The sequence below is a fragment of the Bombina bombina genome, chromosome 3 (genome assembly GCF_027579735.1).
Source record: "Bombina bombina isolate aBomBom1 chromosome 3, aBomBom1.pri, whole genome shotgun sequence".
NCBI classification, from domain to species: Eukaryota; Metazoa; Chordata; class Amphibia; order Anura; family Bombinatoridae; genus Bombina; species Bombina bombina.
In genome coordinates this window covers 1,156,132,961-1,156,152,477 of record NC_069501.1, presented here as the reverse complement: position 1 = coordinate 1,156,152,477, position 19,517 = coordinate 1,156,132,961, and positions in this window count along the sequence as shown.

Sequence of the window (19,517 nt, the reverse complement as noted above, 5' to 3'; positions counted from 1 at the left end):
TAGTTACAATAGAATCACTGTAATTAGTTACTGATCCAGTTTAAGTAGCTTAAAGTATATTTAGACAAGCAATGATGGAAAACACACTAATCAAATAATCAAAGTAAACATCATGCAAGAAGAGGAATCTATCTATCAGTTGCACTGTTTAAAAACATATCCACCTCCCTGTATCCAGTTACAGGACTCAATCTTAGGGAAATATACACATAAGCCATATCATATAAACATTGCAACATAGATTAGGCATTTAAACTTCTAGCATTTGAACTAGATGAAAAATAAACAAATAATAAAAAGTCAATCAGATATATATAGATATATATGAGGTCTGTTACTGCTAATTCAATGTCCCCCATATTTATCCCAAGGCTTGCTATGACCAATCCTATGTAAAAGTATGTGAGCTATAAGTACTAATCTGACATTCTGGCAGATACAAATATACAAAAATACAAAATTGTCAAGCCCCCTGGGCGCGCAGAGCAATGTGTTGTGTCCCATGCGAGTTGAATATAACAAAAAGGCCCGTAGTTCCCAGTGTCAGGGTTCTATGCAGGATGTCTTAGCCGGTGTATTATACCCTAGTGTTGGGAGCTAAGATAGATGTAAACATGGGTGCGTGTATTTACCTATGTAGCAAGTCTGTGTACCGAGTCTGTAGTGCATCAGTGAAACAGGCGCGGCTCAACCCGGTATAGCGTGAGTGAGCTTGGAGCACGACCGCATGGCTAATTAGCATAGCCTGTCAGTCAGTCAATGGGCGTAGCTAGGTCACGGAGTGACAGCGGAGCCTGTGATTAGAGTTATGCCGGGCTGCTACTATACCTATCTCAACTGAGCTTCTTTGTGAGCCCCAAGAAAATCAAAGCTAGTATATCAGGCTTATATTAAATGGTCACATAGGTCTTAAATATGGTCTATTGTGAATAAGTATGTATAATCATATGTGTGCCTAAACATCAGAGCATTTGGTGGGAGCTATAAAAAACCGCTGTGTGCGTGATAATGGGAGGCAGGCAGATTCAGGATAAGACGAACCTAGAGCAACACGGATTTACTGCTTAAAACGTGAATCATTAGAAATTAAAAGATAAAAAATATAAAAAATTAAAAATAACCAAATTAATATTAAACCGTTAGTGAATAAATTAAATTAAATCAATAGCCAGCCTGCATCACAGGCCAAGTAGAGAAAAAAGGGGGGTAGTTGGGTACTGCCATCATGGGTCTTACATGCTCATAAGAGCCACTAGGGTGTAATTTATATGAATGTTAGATCATGCACCACAGATATTATTACGGGGTAATTCTATTTAGAATAGGCACCATAGTAACAGTTTGACGAATGGTATACCATAGTTCAATGGTCTAATACCCCTACAGGTCCTCCCAAATGTAACATGTATAAAACATACTTGTGCCCGAGAAGGTCACTCGTACAGTAGGATCTCAATACAGATATCATTGACCCCCTGTATACATATGGCAATCAAGTTGAGTTAGAGAGACACAATCAAAAGAGGGCACGCTACAGGTAGACATTTCAGTTGAGCCAAAATTTGCAGAGAATAGCAAAAGACAGAAAATATCAAAAAATCAAAAAATATATATCAAGGCAATATCAAGATGCTAAATGCACAGCGCCTACGGGTCACCATATCAAAAATGTATAGTACAAGTGCACCCTAACCAGCATATATAATACACTAAGTGCTGTCAATACGAATACATTGTTGTGCACAAGGACATATACAGCTATGGTGAGTCAAGGCATCAGAGGAAACAGTGCCAATCATTCGACATGTTTAATCCTCTGGGGTAGATGGTATCTAGTCTATGGATCCATCTAGCCTCCATCTGCAAGAGTGTCCTGCCCCGGTCACCCCCACGCCTGAGGGGGGGGACGTGGTCAATTAAAATGAAGCGTAAATCTGTTACCTTGTGGCCTGCTTGCACGAAATGTCTTGCCACCGGTTGATCCGAGGTCCCTTTGTCGATAGCAGTTCTTATCGCCGAGCGATGGTTTGCCATTCTTAAGCGTGCGTTGTCTGTTGTTTTGCCAACATAAAAACGTCCACAGCAACAGCTCAGTAGGTATACGACATGGCTTGTTGTACAGGTGATGAAGTGCTTTATAGTGAATTTCTGGGTAGTATGGGGGTGTCTGAATACTTTGCATGGGATCATACCGCTGCAAGTTGTGCAGCCCTTGCATCTGTAACAACCCATTTTGTTAGTTCTAAGCCATTTCTTGGTGTAACTATGTTGAGGATCTGTTTGCATAAGTATGTCCCTTAGACTTCTACCCCGTCTATAGCCCATGATTGGTGGATCCATATGCCCAAAGGGTAGTGTCCGGTCTGTGCCCAGAATCTCCCACCTGTTACGAATTGAATCTGCCAATGGTTTCTTTCCTCTGTCAAAGGTGGTTGTAAAGACCATCCTTGGGGTCTCTTTCCTAGTGATTGCTGGAGTGTCTTGTGCCATGTTTGTTTCAATTTCCTCTCTCACCTTCTTAATCAGGTTATCCTTATATCCCCTTTGTTGGAATTTCTCAGCCATCTGGTCCAGTTGGAGATCTCTATTTGTGGTCTCCGTGTTGTTTCGTACAACCCGTATCAGCTGTGATTTAATTATTGCCTTCCGGGTATGTGGGGGGTGATTGCTTGTGGCTTCTAGCAATGAGTTTCGGTCAGTAGGTTTAGAGAAAAGGGTTGTGAAAAGTCTATCATGTTTCTTATAAATCCGTAAATCAAGGAAATCTATCTTCTCTGGATCATATTTCAACTCAAATTTGATTGGGTTTGGTAGTGCATTGAGTTCGGTTACCCATTCAGTGAGGAGTCCCACTGGTCCATGCCACACAAAGAAGACATCATCAATGTACCTTCTATAGTGTCTTATCATTCCATGATTGAACACATCCATGACGTCTCTTTCAAATTGCTGCATGTAAAGGTTTGCATACGACGGTGCCATATTAGATCCCATGGCTGTCCCTGTCAGTTGCTGGTAGAAAGTATCTTCAAAGCGAAAATAGTTCAATTTTAGACATTTCTCAAGAAGATTTAGGATAAAGGTTGTGGGTGGTCCTATGTATGGGTACTGGTCCAATGCTGCTGCAATTGCATTTATACCCCCGGCATGAGGGATCACCGTGTACAAACTTCTCACATCCATAGTTACCAGGATATCATCCTGGGTGATACCCTCCACAGTGTTAAGTATCTTAATAAGTTCACCTGAGTCTTTGATGTAGGAGTCCATGGATCTAACGATAGGTTGTAGAACTACATCAACATATTGAGCCAATGGTTGTAGCAGAGAGCCCCTTGCGGAGACTATCGGTCTTCCAGGTGGGTTTATTTGGTCCTTGTGTATTTTTGGCAGGGTATAAAGTATCGGATGGATGGGATGTATAGTGCAGAGGAAGTCAAATTCATCCTGATCAATCCACTTAAGTTGTAATGCTTCTGTCAGTGTTGTATCAATCTCCATTTTGAATTCTTCAGTGGGGTTCCAGGTGAGTTTTTTGTATGTCACTCCATCATTGAGTTGCCTCAGTATTTCTGTCCGGTACTGCGTATAATTCATAATGACAATGGCCCCACCCTTGTCAGCCGGGCGTATGACAATATCAGGGTCAGAGGAGAGTGTCTTTATTGCCAATCTCTCTGTCTTGGTTAAGTTTGGACGATGAAATTCATTGTTACATTGTCCAGAATCCTTGGAAATTAGCCTAGTAAAAGTTTTGATACTAGTTCCACAGGTGTTAGGTTCAAATTTACTTTTGGCTCTAAATCTCTTGCGCTCTGTGTCCGCATTTAGATCTTTGAAATGTTCTTTAAGTTTTAGATTCCTCTGGAATTTTTGTATATCAAGGTACGTATCAAAGTCATTGTGTTTAAATGTGGGGATGAAGGTAAGGCCTTTGTTGAGAAGGCTATTTTCATCAGCCGTCAATGTCCTGTCACTGATGTTAATGACAATATCCAGTTTCTCTACCTGGGTGGTAGGGGTGGTCTTCTTGCCACAGTAGTTCCCCCTCCTCGGGTGCGGCCTCGGCCTCGGCCTCTTGTGTTGGCTGATCTGGTTGTGACCCCTAAAAAATGTGAGTTAGAAGTAGATGGTACCTGATCTGTATTTCCTTGTTCCACATAGTTAGCCTCATTATCTGATCCTGAGCTGCTGTCAACTGTGTTTAAGAATCTGGACCGGTATTGTCGCTGTCGTCTTGGTCTTTGTGTGTTTCTCTGTTGATTGCTACCATGTAGCCAATAGTAGACTTTTTTCTCCTTATAGTCATTGTCCACAGTGGTGATCTTCTGATTCTTAAAGGCCATGAGTTCTTTCTTGTACTCATTTACTTGTTTGCCGATCTTTTACATCCATGCATTGTCAGGATCATCCATGAGTACTTGCAATTTCTGGTTGTTAAATATAGTTAGTTCTTCTCTGACTGTAGCCAAAATGTTTGTACATTCCTCAATGACAAGTAGAATCAGGTCCATTGAACACTTGTTAAGAATCTGACACCAGCGTAGGCAAAAGTTTTTATTATTCCTGCCTATAGTTGGCTGGTTCCTGATCCTGAATCCCCTTGGTATCTTATTACTCTTGTAGTATTTAGAGAGGTATTTTCTCTAAACCTACTGACCGAAACTCATTGCTAGAAGCCACAAGCAATCACCCCCCACATACCCGGAAGGCAATAATTAAATCACAGCTGATACGGGTTGTACGAAACAACACGGAGACCACAAATAGAGATCTCCAACTGGACCAGATGGCTGAGAAATTCCAACAAAGGGGATATAAGGATAACCTGATTAAGAAGGTGAGAGAGGAAATTGAAACAAACATGGCACAAGACACTCCAGCAATCACTAGGAAAGAGACCCCAAGGATGGTCTTTACAACCACCTTTGACAGAGGAAAGAAACCATTGGCAGATTCAATTCGTAACAGGTGGGAGATTCTGGGCACAGACCGGACACTACCCTTTGGGCATATGGATCCACCAATCATGGGCTATAGACGGGGTAGAAGTCTAAGGGACATACTTATGCAAACAGATCCTCAACATAGTTACACCAAGAAATGGCTTAGAACTAACAAAATGGGTTGTTACAGATGCAAGGGCTGCACAACTTGCAGCGGTATGATCCCATGCAAAGTATTCAGACACCCCCATACTACCCAGAAATTCACTATAAAGCACTTCATCACCTGTACAACAAGCCATGTCGTATACCTACTGAGCTGTTGCTGTGGACGTTTTTATGTTGGCAAAACAACAGACAACGCACGCTTAAGAATGGCAAACCATCGCTCGGCGATAAGAACTGCTATCGACAAAGGGACCTCGGATCAACCGGTGGCAAGACATTTCGTGCAAGCAGGCCACAAGGTAACAGATTTACGCTTCATTTTAATTGACCACGTCCCCCCCCTCAGGCGTGGGGGTGACCGGGGCAGGACACTCTTGCAGATGGAGGCTAGATGGATCCATAGACTAGATACCATCTACCCCAGAGGATTAAACATGTCGAATGATTGGCACTGTTTCCTCTGATGCCTTGACTCACCATAGCTGTATATGTCCTTGTGCACAACAATGTATTCGTATTGACAGCACTTAGTGTATTATATATGCTGGTTAGGGTGCACTTGTACTATACATTTTTGATATGGTGACCCGTAGGCGCTGTGCATTTAGCATCTTGATATTGCCTTGATATATATTTTTTGATTTTTTGATATTTTCTGTCTTTTGCTATTCTCTGCAAATTTTGGCTCAACTGAAATATCTACCTGTAGCGTGCCCTCTTTTGATTGTGTCTCTCTAACTCAACTTGATTGCCATATGTATACAGGGGGTCAATGATATCTGTATTGAGATCCTACTGTACGAGTGACCTTCTCGGGCACAAGTATGTTTTATACATGTTACATTTGGGAGGACCTGTAGGGGTATTAGACCATTGAACTATGGTATACCATTCGTCAAACTGTTACTATGGTGCCTATTCTAAATAGAATTACCCCGTAATAATATCTGTGGTGCATGATCTAACATTCATATAAATTACACCCTAGTGGCTCTTATGAGCATGTAAGACCCATGATGGCAGTACCCAACTACCCCCCTTTTTTCTCTACTTGGCCTGTGATGCAGGCTGGCTATTGATTTAATTTAATTTATTCACTAACGGTTTAATATTAATTTGGTTATTTTTAATTTTTTATATTTTTTATCTTTTAATTTCTAATGATTCACGTTTTAAGCAGTAAATCCGTGTTGCTCTAGGTTAGTCTTATCCTGAATCTGCCTGCCTCCCATTATCACGCACACAGCGGTTTTTTATAGCTCCCACCAAATGCTCTGATGTTTAGGCACACATATGATTATACATACTTATTCACAATAGACCATATTTAAGACCTATGTGACCATTTAATATAAGCCTGATATACTAGCTTTGATTTTCTTGGGGCTCACAAAGAAGCTCAGTTGAGATAGGTATAGTAGCAGCCCGGCATAACTCTAATCACAGGCTCCGCTGTCACTCCGTGACCTAGCTACGCCCATTGACTGACTGACAGGCTATGCTAATTAGCCATGCGGTCGTGCTCCAAGCTCACTCACGCTATACCGGGTTGAGCCGCGCCTGTTTCACTGATGCACTACAGACTCGGTACACAGACTTGCTACATAGGTAAATACACGCACCCATGTTTACATCTATCTTAGCTCCCAACACTAGGGTATAATACACCGGCTAAGACATCCTGCATAGAACCCTGACACTGGGAACTACGGGCCTTTTTGTTATATTCAACTCGCATGGGACACAACACATTGCTCTGCGCACCCAGGGGGCTTGACAATTTTGTATTTTTGTATATTTGTATCTGCCAGAATGTCAGATTAGTACTTATAGCTCACATACTTTTACATAGGATTGGTCATAGCAAGCCTTGGGATAAATATGGGGGACATTGAATTAGCAGTAACAGACCTCATATATATCTATATATATCTGATTGACTTTTTATTATTTGTTTATTTTTCATCTAGTTCAAATGCTAGAAGTTTAAATGCCTAATCTATGTTGCAATGTTTATATGATATGGCTTATGTGTATATTTCCTTAAGATTGAGTCCTGTAACTGGATACAGGGAGGTGGATATGTTTTTAAACAGTGCAACTGATAGATAGATTCCTCTTCTTGCATGATGTTTACTTTGATTATTTGATTAGTGTGTTTTCCATCATTGCTTGTCTAAATATACTTTAAGCTACTTAAACTGGATCAGTAACTAATTACAGTGATTCTATTGTAACTACTGAATATCTACTACTACTGATGATTGTACATATTAGTGTTCAACTATGAGGTTATGCAAAATACTTGCATATGCAGTTTGTTTTATTTTGTATTTTGATTGTGTTTTCTGGTGGTATGGTCATGGGGCCTTGTTTGTGTGTTACCATGGTGATGGATTTTTGGCGCAATTTTGATGTTTGTGATGGGTGGGGCTAGTGCTATATATTGCACACTTTGTTCACTTGCACTGTTGTCTGGTCTGAGGAAGGGGTCTGCGAACCCCGAAACGTTACCACAATAAAGATTTGAAGGTTTCTGAAACTAAATCCAGTGAGTGCAGTCCTTTATTGGATATAACAATATACACAACAAGCGGTGCTTACCCAAACAGTGCTCAAATGCCGGCTTCTTCTGCGTGTCTTCGGCGTTGCTTCAGCGTGTGCACCAGTCCAACAACTCCCCCACGATCCTCCACAGGAGCCAGGAAGTGCGTCTCTGTATCAGACGCCACAGGAACAAACACTTGAGAAAGACAGTTCCGGCTAACTAGGAAGACGCTCCAAACAGTGGTAAGTAAATTCAAAAGATTTCTTTATTCAAAGCACTGTGCACTAAAAACAAAGAGCGGACAATAGCTAGAAATGACCTCCACCCAAATCAAGTAGTGGTCACATAAAGGCAGTAACAGCAGACGCGTTTCATGCGGGTCCACCGCACTTGATCACTGCTTAGCATAAGAAACTGCCTATAGTCTATTTAAAGGGGCATATAATTAGGCAATTAACATCATATGTGTCCAACTTAGTAATTCATAAAGCCTTAAACAATTAATCCCTAATTCATAGACTGTAATGTACAGGACACAGGAAGGTTTGCACACACAACAATACAAGTTTATACTTATATAAACAATCAAAAACAACAAAAAACAGCAAAAATAACAAAACATGAAAGGGGAGCAAAGTAGATAATCGATTCAATCTCAAGAAAAATTACAAACAATTATTATTATATATACATAGTTTCTAATTCATGATTTATAATATTTAATTTTTAATTATTAATTTTTATAATTCTTATAATTTAGTGAACAGTAACAGATGAAAGAAGGGGCAAATGAGGTATCATATATTGTTGATACTATTATTTAATTATAACTCAAATTCAAATTTAATTTTAATTTCAATTCAAATATTGGCTTAATTGCTATAGTACACAAAAACCAAAAAAATTTTTGTGTTTATTTAAACAAAGAGATTGACATCGGCTTCAACATTCAAGCCAAGAGGGGTCCTAGTATTGAGATGAAAAATCCATCTAACCTCCTTTTTGCTTAAATAATGTTCTCTGTCCCCACCTCTCTTGGAGAAAGGAACATGATCAATTGCTTGGAAATTTGCCAGGCTAGAATTTCCCAAATGTTCAAATTTAAAATGGGTGGCAACAGAGGTGAACACATCAGGGTCCTCAATGTCCCTGATGTGCTCCAACACCCGATCTCTTAACCTCCTCTTGGTTTTCCCCAAATATTGTATTTTACATTCTTTGCACGTCATAAGATAGACTATATGTGTGGAATTGCAGTTTAGTCTAAATTTAATTTTATATTCTTTGTTAGTACTATGGGACACAAAACTGTCTCCCTCCGTTACGTAGTCACATGTTTTACATCTGGTAGCCCTACATCTATAGAAACCCATCCTAGGTTTCAACCAAGATTGTATCTTCCTGTCAGGCAGGGAAGAGGGGGCTACATAATCTCTTATAGTCAAGGCTTTTTTAGGTACAAATTTTATACCTTCTGCCACTACTTTTTCTAATACAGTATCTGTATGAAGAATCGGGAGGCTTTCACGAATGATGTCACAAACTTCTCGGAACTCCAGACTGTATGGAGTACTGAAAATGATATTTTTACAGACATCATTAGCCTTTCATTAGGCTAATGATGTCTGTAAAAATATCATTTTCAGTACTCCATACAGTCTGGAGTTCCGAGAAGTTTGTGACATCATTCGTGAAAGCCTCCCGATTCTTCATACAGATACTGTATTAGAAAAAGTAGTGGCAGAAGGTATAAAATTTGTACCTAAAAAAGCCTTGACTATAAGAGATTATGTAGCCCCCTCTTCCCTGCCTGACAGGAAGATACAATCTTGGTTGAAACCTAGGATGGGTTTCTATAGATGTAGGGCTACCAGATGTAAAACATGTGACTACGTAACGGAGGGAGACAGTTTTGTGTCCCATAGTACTAACAAAGAATATAAAATTAAATTTAGACTAAACTGCAATTCCACACATATAGTCTATCTTATGACGTGCAAAGAATGTAAAATACAATATTTGGGGAAAACCAAGAGGAGGTTAAGAGATCGGGTGTTGGAGCACATCAGGGACATTGAGGACCCTGATGTGTTCACCTCTGTTGCCACCCATTTTAAATTTGAACATTTGGGAAATTCTAGCCTGGCAAATTTCCAAGCAATTGATCATGTTCCTTTCTCCAAGAGAGGTGGGGACAGAGAACATTATTTAAGCAAAAAGGAGGTTAGATGGATTTTTCATCTCAATACTAGGACCCCTCTTGGCTTGAATGTTGAAGCCGATGTCAATCTCTTTGTTTAAATAAACACAAAAATTTTTTTGGTTTTTGTGTACTATAGCAATTAAGCCAATATTTGAATTGAAATTAAAATTAAATTTGAATTTGAGTTATAATTAAATAATAGTATCAACAATATATGATACCTCATTTGCCCCTTCTTTCATCTGTTACTGTTCACTAAATTATAAGAATTATAAAAATTAATAATTAAAAATTAAATATTATAAATCATGAATTAGAAACTATGTATATATAATAATAATTGTTTGTAATTTTTCTTGAGATTGAATCGATTATCTACTTTGCTCCCCTTTCATGTTTTGTTATTTTTGCTGTTTTTTGTTGTTTTTGATTGTTTATATAAGTATAAACTTGTATTGTTGTGTGTGCAAACCTTCCTGTGTCCTGTACATTACAGTCTATGAATTAGGGATTAATTGTTTAAGGCTTTATGAATTACTAAGTTGGACACATATGATGTTAATTGCCTAATTATATGCCCCTTTAAATAGACTATAGGCAGTTTCTTATGCTAAGCAGTGATCAAGTGCGGTGGACCCGCATGAAACGCGTCTGCTGTTACTGCCTTTATGTGACCACTACTTGATTTGGGTGGAGGTCATTTCTAGCTATTGTCCGCTCTTTGTTTTTAGTGCACAGTGCTTTGAATAAAGAAATCTTTTGAATTTACTTACCACTGTTTGGAGCGTCTTCCTAGTTAGCCGGAACTGACTTTATTGGATATAGACTGTATACTTGTTTGACTTTGCACCCTGGTTGATGACTACACAGCATTGGGAGTGCAGACACACACGGAGGATATGAGTAATACTACGTGTCTAGCACCCAACTACCACTAATCTGCTACAACCTCACTCCATCTGTGGGTTCCACTCTGGTGGTTCCTTTTTTGATACTACTACAAAACTGTGGCCTAGGTGAGGCCTTACTTTGGGACACACTGGTGTTTATTTCTGCACTGCTACCTCATAGAGTGAAGTAAAGTACAAGCAATAACTGAAGCACACACCATTACTACAATGGCTGAGGCCTTGGGTGACTTGGATCCACAAGAGGAGGAATTCACCACCAAAACATTTGCATTTACCAATGAGGATGCGCTAAGAATATTGGTGGATTCAGAACTGATTGAAAATGAACAGACTGAAACTACTTTAACGGTGTTCAATAATCTAATGAGACTGAGGAAGAGAGAGACAGACCTGGAACTCCACACTGTATACCTCTCTAAATACTACAAGAGTAATAAGATACCAAGGGGATTCAGGATCAGGAACCAGCCAACTATAGGCAGGAATAATAAAAACTTTTGCCTACGCTGGTGTCAGATTCTTAACAAGTGTTCAATGGACCTGATTCTACTTGTCATTGAGGAATGTACAAACATTTTGGCTACAGTCAGAGAAGAACTAACTATATTTAACAACCAGAAATTGCAAGTACTCATGGATGATCCTGACAATGCATGGATGGAAAAGATCGGCAAACAAGTAAATGAGTACAAGAAAGAACTCATGGCCTTTAAGAATCAGAAGATCACCACTGTGGACAATGACTATAAGGAGAAAAAAGTCTACTATTGGCTACATGGTAGCAATCAACAGACCAAGACGACAGCGACAATACCGGTCCAGATTCTTAAACACAGTTGACAGCAGCTCAGGATCAGATAATGAGGCTAACTATGTGGAACAAGGAAATACAGATCAGGTACCATCTACTTCTAACTCACATTTTTTAGGGGTCACAACCAGATCAGCCAACACAAGAGGCTGAGGCCGAGGCCGCACCCGAGGAGGGGGAACTACTGTGGCAAGAAGACCACCCCTACCACCCAGGTAGAGAAACTGGATATTGTCATTAACATCAGTGACAGGACATTGACGGCTGATGAAAATAGCCTTCTCAACAAAGGCCTTACCTTCATCCCCACATTTAAACACAATGACTTTGATACGTACCTTGATATACAAAAATTCCAGAGGAATCTAAAACTTAAAGAACATTTCAAAGATCTAAATGCGGACACAGAGCGCAAGAGATTTAGAGCCAAAAGTAAATTTGAACCTAACACCTGTGGAACTAGTATCAAAACTTTTACTAGGCTAATTTCCAAGGATTCTGGACAATGTAACAATGAATTTCATCGTCCAAACTTAACCAAGACAGAGAGATTGGCAATAAAGACACTCTCCTCTGACCCTGATATTGTCATACGCCCGGCTGACAAGGGTGGGGCCATTGTCATTATGAATTATACGCAGTACCGGACAGAAATACTGAGGCAACTCAATGATGGAGTGACATACAAAAAACTCACCTGGAACCCCACTGAAGAATTCAAAATGGAGATTGATACAACACTGACAGAAGCATTACAACTTAAGTGGATTGATCAGGATGAATTTGACTTCCTCTGCACTATACATCCCATCCATCCGATACTTTATACCCTGCCAAAAATACACAAGGACCAAATAAACCCACCTGGAAGACCGATAGTCTCCGCAAGGGGCTCTCTGCTACAACCATTGGCTCAATATGTTGATGTAGTTCTACAACCTATCGTTAGATCCATGGACTCCTACATCAAAGACTCAGGTAAACTTATTAAGATACTTAACACTGTGGAGGGTATCACCCAGGATGATATCCTGGTAACTATGGATGTGAGAAGTTTGTACACGGTGATCCCTCATGCCGGGGGTATAAATGCAATTGCAGCAGCATTGGACCAGTACCCATACATAGGACCACCCACAACCTTTATCCTAAATCTTCTTGAGAAATGTCTAAAATTGAACTATTTTCGCTTTGAAGATACTTTCTACCAGCAACTGACAGGGACAGCCATGGGATCTAATATGGCACCATCGTATGCAAACCTTTACATGCAGCAATTTGAAAGAGACGTCATGGATGTGTTCAATCATGGAATGATAAGACACTATAGAAGGTACATTGATGATGTCTTCTTTGTGTGGCATGGACCAGTGGGACTCCTCACTGAATGGGTAACCGAACTCAATGCACTACCAAACCCAATCAAATTTGAGTTGAAATATGATCCAGAGAAGATAGATTTCCTTGATTTACGGATTTATAAGAAACATGATAGACTTTTCACAACCCTTTTCTCTAAACCTACTGACCGAAACTCATTGCTAGAAGCCACAAGCAATCACCCCCCACATACCCGGAAGGCAATAATTAAATCACAGCTGATACGGGTTGTACGAAACAACACGGAGACCACAAATAGAGATCTCCAACTGGACCAGATGGCTGAGAAATTCCAACAAAGGGGATATAAGGATAACCTGATTAAGAAGGTGAGAGAGGAAATTGAAACAAACATGGCACAAGACACTCCAGCAATCACTAGGAAAGAGACCCCAAGGATGGTCTTTACAACCACCTTTGACAGAGGAAAGAAACCATTGGCAGATTCAATTCGTAACAGGTGGGAGATTCTGGGCACAGACCGGACACTACCCTTTGGGCATATGGATCCACTAATCATGGGCTATAGACGGGGTAGAAGTCTAAGGGACATACTTATGCAAACAGATCCTCAACATAGTTACACCAAGAAATGGCTTAGAACTAACAAAATGGGTTGTTACAGATGCAAGGGCTGCACAACTTGCAGCGGTATGATCCCATGCAAAGTATTCAGACACCCCCATACTACCCAGAAATTCACTATAAAGCACTTCATCACCTGTACAACAAGCCATGTCGTATACCTACTGAGCTGTTGCTGTGGACGTTTTTATGTTGGCAAAACAACAGACAACGCACGCTTAAGAATGGCAAACCATCGCTCGGCGATAAGAACTGCTATCGACAAAGGGACCTCGGATCAACCGGTGGCAAGACATTTCGTGCAAGCAGGCCACAAGGTAACAGATTTACGCTTCATTTTAATTGACCACGTCCCCCCCCTCAGGCGTGGGGGTGACCGGGGCAGGACACTCTTGCAGATGGAGGCTAGATGGATCCATAGACTAGATACCATCTACCCCAGAGGATTAAACATGTCGAATGATTGGCACTGTTTCCTCTGATGCCTTGACTCACCATAGCTGTATATGTCCTTGTGCACAACAATGTATTCGTATTGACAGCACTTAGTGTATTATATATGCTGGTTAGGGTGCACTTGTACTATACATTTTTGATATGGTGACCCGTAGGCGCTGTGCATTTAGCATCTTGATATTGCCTTGATATATATTTTTTGATTTTTTGATATTTTCTGTCTTTTGCTATTCTCTGCAAATTTTGGCTCAACTGAAATATCTACCTGTAGCGTGCCCTCTTTTGATTGTGTCTCTCTAACTCAACTTGATTGCCATATGTATACAGGGGGTCAATGATATCTGTATTGAGATCCTACTGTACGAGTGACCTTCTCGGGCACAAGTATGTTTTATACATGTTACATTTGGGAGGACCTGTAGGGGTATTAGACCATTGAACTATGGTATACCATTCGTCAAACTGTTACTATGGTGCCTATTCTAAATAGAATTACCCCGTAATAATATCTGTGGTGCATGATCTAACATTCATATAAATTACACCCTAGTGGCTCTTATGAGCATGTAAGACCCATGATGGCAGTACCCAACTACCCCCCTTTTTTCTCTACTTGGCCTGTGATGCAGGCTGGCTATTGATTTAATTTAATTTATTCACTAACGGTTTAATATTAATTTGGTTATTTTTAATTTTTTATATTTTTTATCTTTTAATTTCTAATGATTCACGTTTTAAGCAGTAAATCCGTGTTGCTCTAGGTTCGTCTTATCCTGAATCTGCCTGCCTCCCATTATCACGCACACAGCGGTTTTTTATAGCTCCCACCAAATGCTCTGATGTTTAGGCACACATATGATTATACATACTTATTCACAATAGACCATATTTAAGACCTATGTGACCATTTAATATAAGCCTGATATACTAGCTTTGATTTTCTTGGGGCTCACAAAGAAGCTCAGTTGAGATAGGTATAGTAGCAGCCCGGCATAACTCTAATCACAGGCTCCGCTGTCACTCCGTGACCTAGCTACGCCCATTGACTGACTGACAGGCTATGCTAATTAGCCATGCGGTCGTGCTCCAAGCTCACTCACGCTATACCGGGTTGAGCCGCGCCTGTTTCACTGATGCACTACAGACTCGGTACACAGACTTGCTACATAGGTAAATACACGCACCCATGTTTACATCTATCTTAGCTCCCAACACTAGGGTATAATACACCGGCTAAGACATCCTGCATAGAACCCTGACACTGGGAACTACGGGCCTTTTTGTTATATTCAACTCGCATGGGACACAACACATTGCTCTGCGCGCCCAGGGGGCTTGACAATTTTGTATTTTTGTATATTTGTATCTGCCAGAATGTCAGATTAGTACTTATAGCTCACATACTTTTACATAGGATTGGTCATAGCAAGCCTTGGGATAAATATGGGGGACATTGAATTAGCAGTAACAGACCTCATATATATCTATATATATCTGATTGACTTTTTATTATTTGTTTATTTTTCATCTAGTTCAAATGCTAGAAGTTTAAATGCCTAATCTATGTTGCAATGTTTATATGATATGGCTTATGTGTATATTTCCTTAAGATTGAGTCCTGTAACTGGATACAGGGAGGTGGATATGTTTTTAAACAGTGCAACTGATAGATAGATTCCTCTTCTTGCATGATGTTTACTTTGATTATTTGATTAGTGTGTTTTCCATCATTGCTTGTCTAAATATACTTTAAGCTACTTAAACTGGATCAGTAACTAATTACAGTGATTCTATTGTAACTACTGAATATCTACTACTACTGATGATTGTACATATTAGTGTTCAACTATGAGGTTATGCAAAATACTTGCATATGCAGTTTGTTTTATTTTGTATTTTGATTGTGTTTTCTGGTGGTATGGTCATGGGGCCTTGTTTGTGTGTTACCATGGTGATGGATTTTTGGCGCAATTTTGATGTTTGTGATGGGTGGGGCTAGTGCTATATATTGCACACTTTGTTCACTTGCACTGTTGTCTGGTCTGAGGAAGGGGTCTGCGAACCCCGAAACGTTACCACAATAAAGATTTGAAGGTTTCTGAAACTAAATCCAGTGAGTGCAGTCCTTTATTGGATATAGACTATATATATATATATATATATATATATATATATATATATATATATATATATATATATATATATATATATATATATATATAAAACAAGATCAATTGTGAGGGGGTAGAAGTCTTGGTGAGTTCTCACACTTTTTTAGTAGGACTTGACTCCTGAGTGGTGGTGTAGATGATGTACAAGTACAACTAACAGAATGAGGGAACTCACAATAATATTGCACATCATACTAGGGAATGGGGATGTTCAGGGGTAGTGGCAAATGAGGTCGTAAGATGGGACAGTGCTATACATGTATAGATGAATTCCCCATCTCAGTTTGATTTTAATTTGTGCTGATTCCCTTAGTAACTATTAAGCCCTTTCAATACTATTATTTTAGCTCCTTAATGTATTTGATAATGTATTTCATAGCATACGTTCTTGACTAAAAAACAGAAAGTAGACCAATAAAGGAAAATATCATACCCAGTCATTTAATAATTGAGAGTATTTAAATGATGGAGGAAATATTTAGCTTGGATATTGGCAAAACACAGCTTAATCTGAGAAACGAACAATAAAAACAAGGGAGAATATATATGTGGTGTTTGCTTTCATGTAATCATATGTATAGCAGGACGTCCAAATATTAATATCGTAGCCGAAACTAGTATTTGTGGGGGTTACAAATCATAATGACTTGTACAATAGCAGTAATTATGTTGGAGCAATGCCACAAACTGCTTAAGCTATACAATACTGGAGCTAATGCATATCCGTGGTTTGGACTATGTTGATACATGGTTACAGATGGAACCCTTTGTAAGGGCTATATTCCTATGATTAACTGCAGAGGCTGTAATGTTTATAGGACAATGTGGATAAAAGTTATAATCACAATTTTAATACAAACACAAATTAAATCGCTAAACACGGATCCATGGTATATAAAAACATATATGCTTGAAAACAATTTAAAATAATTTAAAATAATGGTACGTAAAATTCAAAGGGAAAAGTATCCCTCCAAGAACAGAATGTCCCAAATCTTGGTAACTGATATAATGATATAGTAGCAATACCGTTATATTATTATGGGTATGAGAGTGGTACACAGAGAGTAGTAGATGTTTGTTAGACTTAACTACCCTCTACTCCATAAGGATTAAGTCTACCCAAAAAGGTGATACAAAAAACTGGTAGAATAGTGTCTACCAATATAGTAGATACAATATTAAACAGATAAAGATGCAACAGAACATATAAATCACATGTGAAAAAGACAAAAAATGAGAGAGGGTGATCAAAAAAATGAACTAGTGTGTACACAAGCTAGTGTTGATCAAAAAGTAATCTCAAAAAGGTTGACACAAAAAAGATGAGTAACAAATCACACAGTGAGTGGTGTGTGAAATGATAGGTGAAAAAAAATGTGTAAAAACAAAAAAAAGAGTTGAAAAAATGTGTCAAATGTAAGATGTTACAGATAAGTAAACATATGTATATTCTTAAAAGTGTCCCAATTAAAAAAGTGTCCCAATTAAAAATGAAGTTCAGAGTAAATACAAACTATTGTCCATAAACATCAGATGGTGGTGACATTATGGTGATCCTGATAAAAAGGTGTATCCAAAACATATAGTGAAGGTAAGTGGTTCCAATGAACAGTTCAAATCCTCCAATTAATCCAATAAATAAAACAGTTCAAAACCTTGATGACAAGGCAAAGAAAAAAATAAAAATACCAATGTGAAAAAATTAAAATAAAAATAGAAAGCTGGGAAATCCTCAAAACCTAAGGACAGAAAAAAATGACATAGTATAATATTGCTTAAGTAAGAAAGGCCCAAACTGTGGGCTGAAACGCGTTGGCAACTATATGGTGAGCTATATTTCTTGATTCATTATTACTTAAGCAATATTATACTATGTCATTTTTTTCAAGCATATATGTTTTTATATACCATGGATCCGTGTTTAGCGATTTAATTTGTGTTTGTATTAAAATTGTGATTATAACTTTTATCCACATTGTCCTATAAACATTACAGCCTCTGCAGTTAATCATAGGAATATAGCCCTTACAAAGGGTTCCATCTATATTAGTGTGAACACATCCCTCACACACATACCAGACCTTGACTTTACTGGCGCTCCATTCTAAACCCATATCTAACAGTATTTCCTTTCGTGGGCAGTGGGGGCCCACTCTAGATAGGAGCTATAGGTCCTTTAAGCGCTGTGAGTGCAATACTTCTCTGATACATGGTTACAAGCATGGATATGTAAACAATGACCCATTTCATGTCAACCCAATAGAATAAGCAGATCCAAGCCAATGCTCTTAGTCAAGCGAATGAAAGTGAAGGATGAAAAAAGGGGAGGGGCTTGATGACTTCTTAGGTCACAATTGGTTTTTGCTTATGTAAATGAGTATATAAGGAACAGTACCAAACATCTCAGTTTGTCAATTTCTACAAATTTTTATCATTGAGAAAGGCCGTGTAAAGGCCGAAACTCGTTTGTTATTATCCGTGTATAACACCCCTGGCACCTGAAGCCGATGTTTCCAGCTATCGGCCAGGAAACAGGGCGTTGTTTCACAGTTTTATAGTGGTGGTGGTGGGTTTTGTTATGCAGGGTTACCTGTTTTTATTGGTTATATTATAGTTTATGTTTCAACCAGAATTCACTTTTCTTAGAGGAGAAGTGCTATAAGCCTTAGTCTGTTCCCCTATCTTTCTTTAGGGGTAGTTTGTATCTGATCTCTCTTGGCAACATAACGATTAAGGTAATTATCCTAGAGTGCTGCTCTTTGTCAATCTTTTGCTTATTATGAGTGTAACTGTACTTTTTAATGTATTTTTGGTGTATTTTGTGCAACTTTTTATTCCAGAGCTCTGAAGTTGCGTTAACCCGACGCACATTACATTCAATTACACTCCAGCTAACGCGATTACTTTTAACTTGTAATACGTGTGCTACTTCCACATGTGGAAAGAGCCGCGATAAAAACCTTTTCACTGTGCACCACTCGTAATCTAGCCTCAAATGAGTACAAAACCTTTCTGAATTTATTAAAACCTTCTCTGCTGCAATAGTTTTTTAATGGCCAAGTTTCCCTCCACCTTTTGCCTTATTTCTAGGAGCCAATCCAGAATTGCTACTGGAAAAGACATAGCAAAACTTGTATTGTTTAAAAGTTTCTTATATTTTCTTCTTTGCTGAGGTCAAATTATTAACAGATATTAACAAGCTTCTATTGTCCTCTACCAATGACTAGTGTGCGAAGCTTAGTGTATGACTATGAACATTACAATCTCAAAGTGTTTCATATCCTAAGCAATCTGCCTCCACAGCGGTAATTCATCATGTACAGTATGGTGGTGTA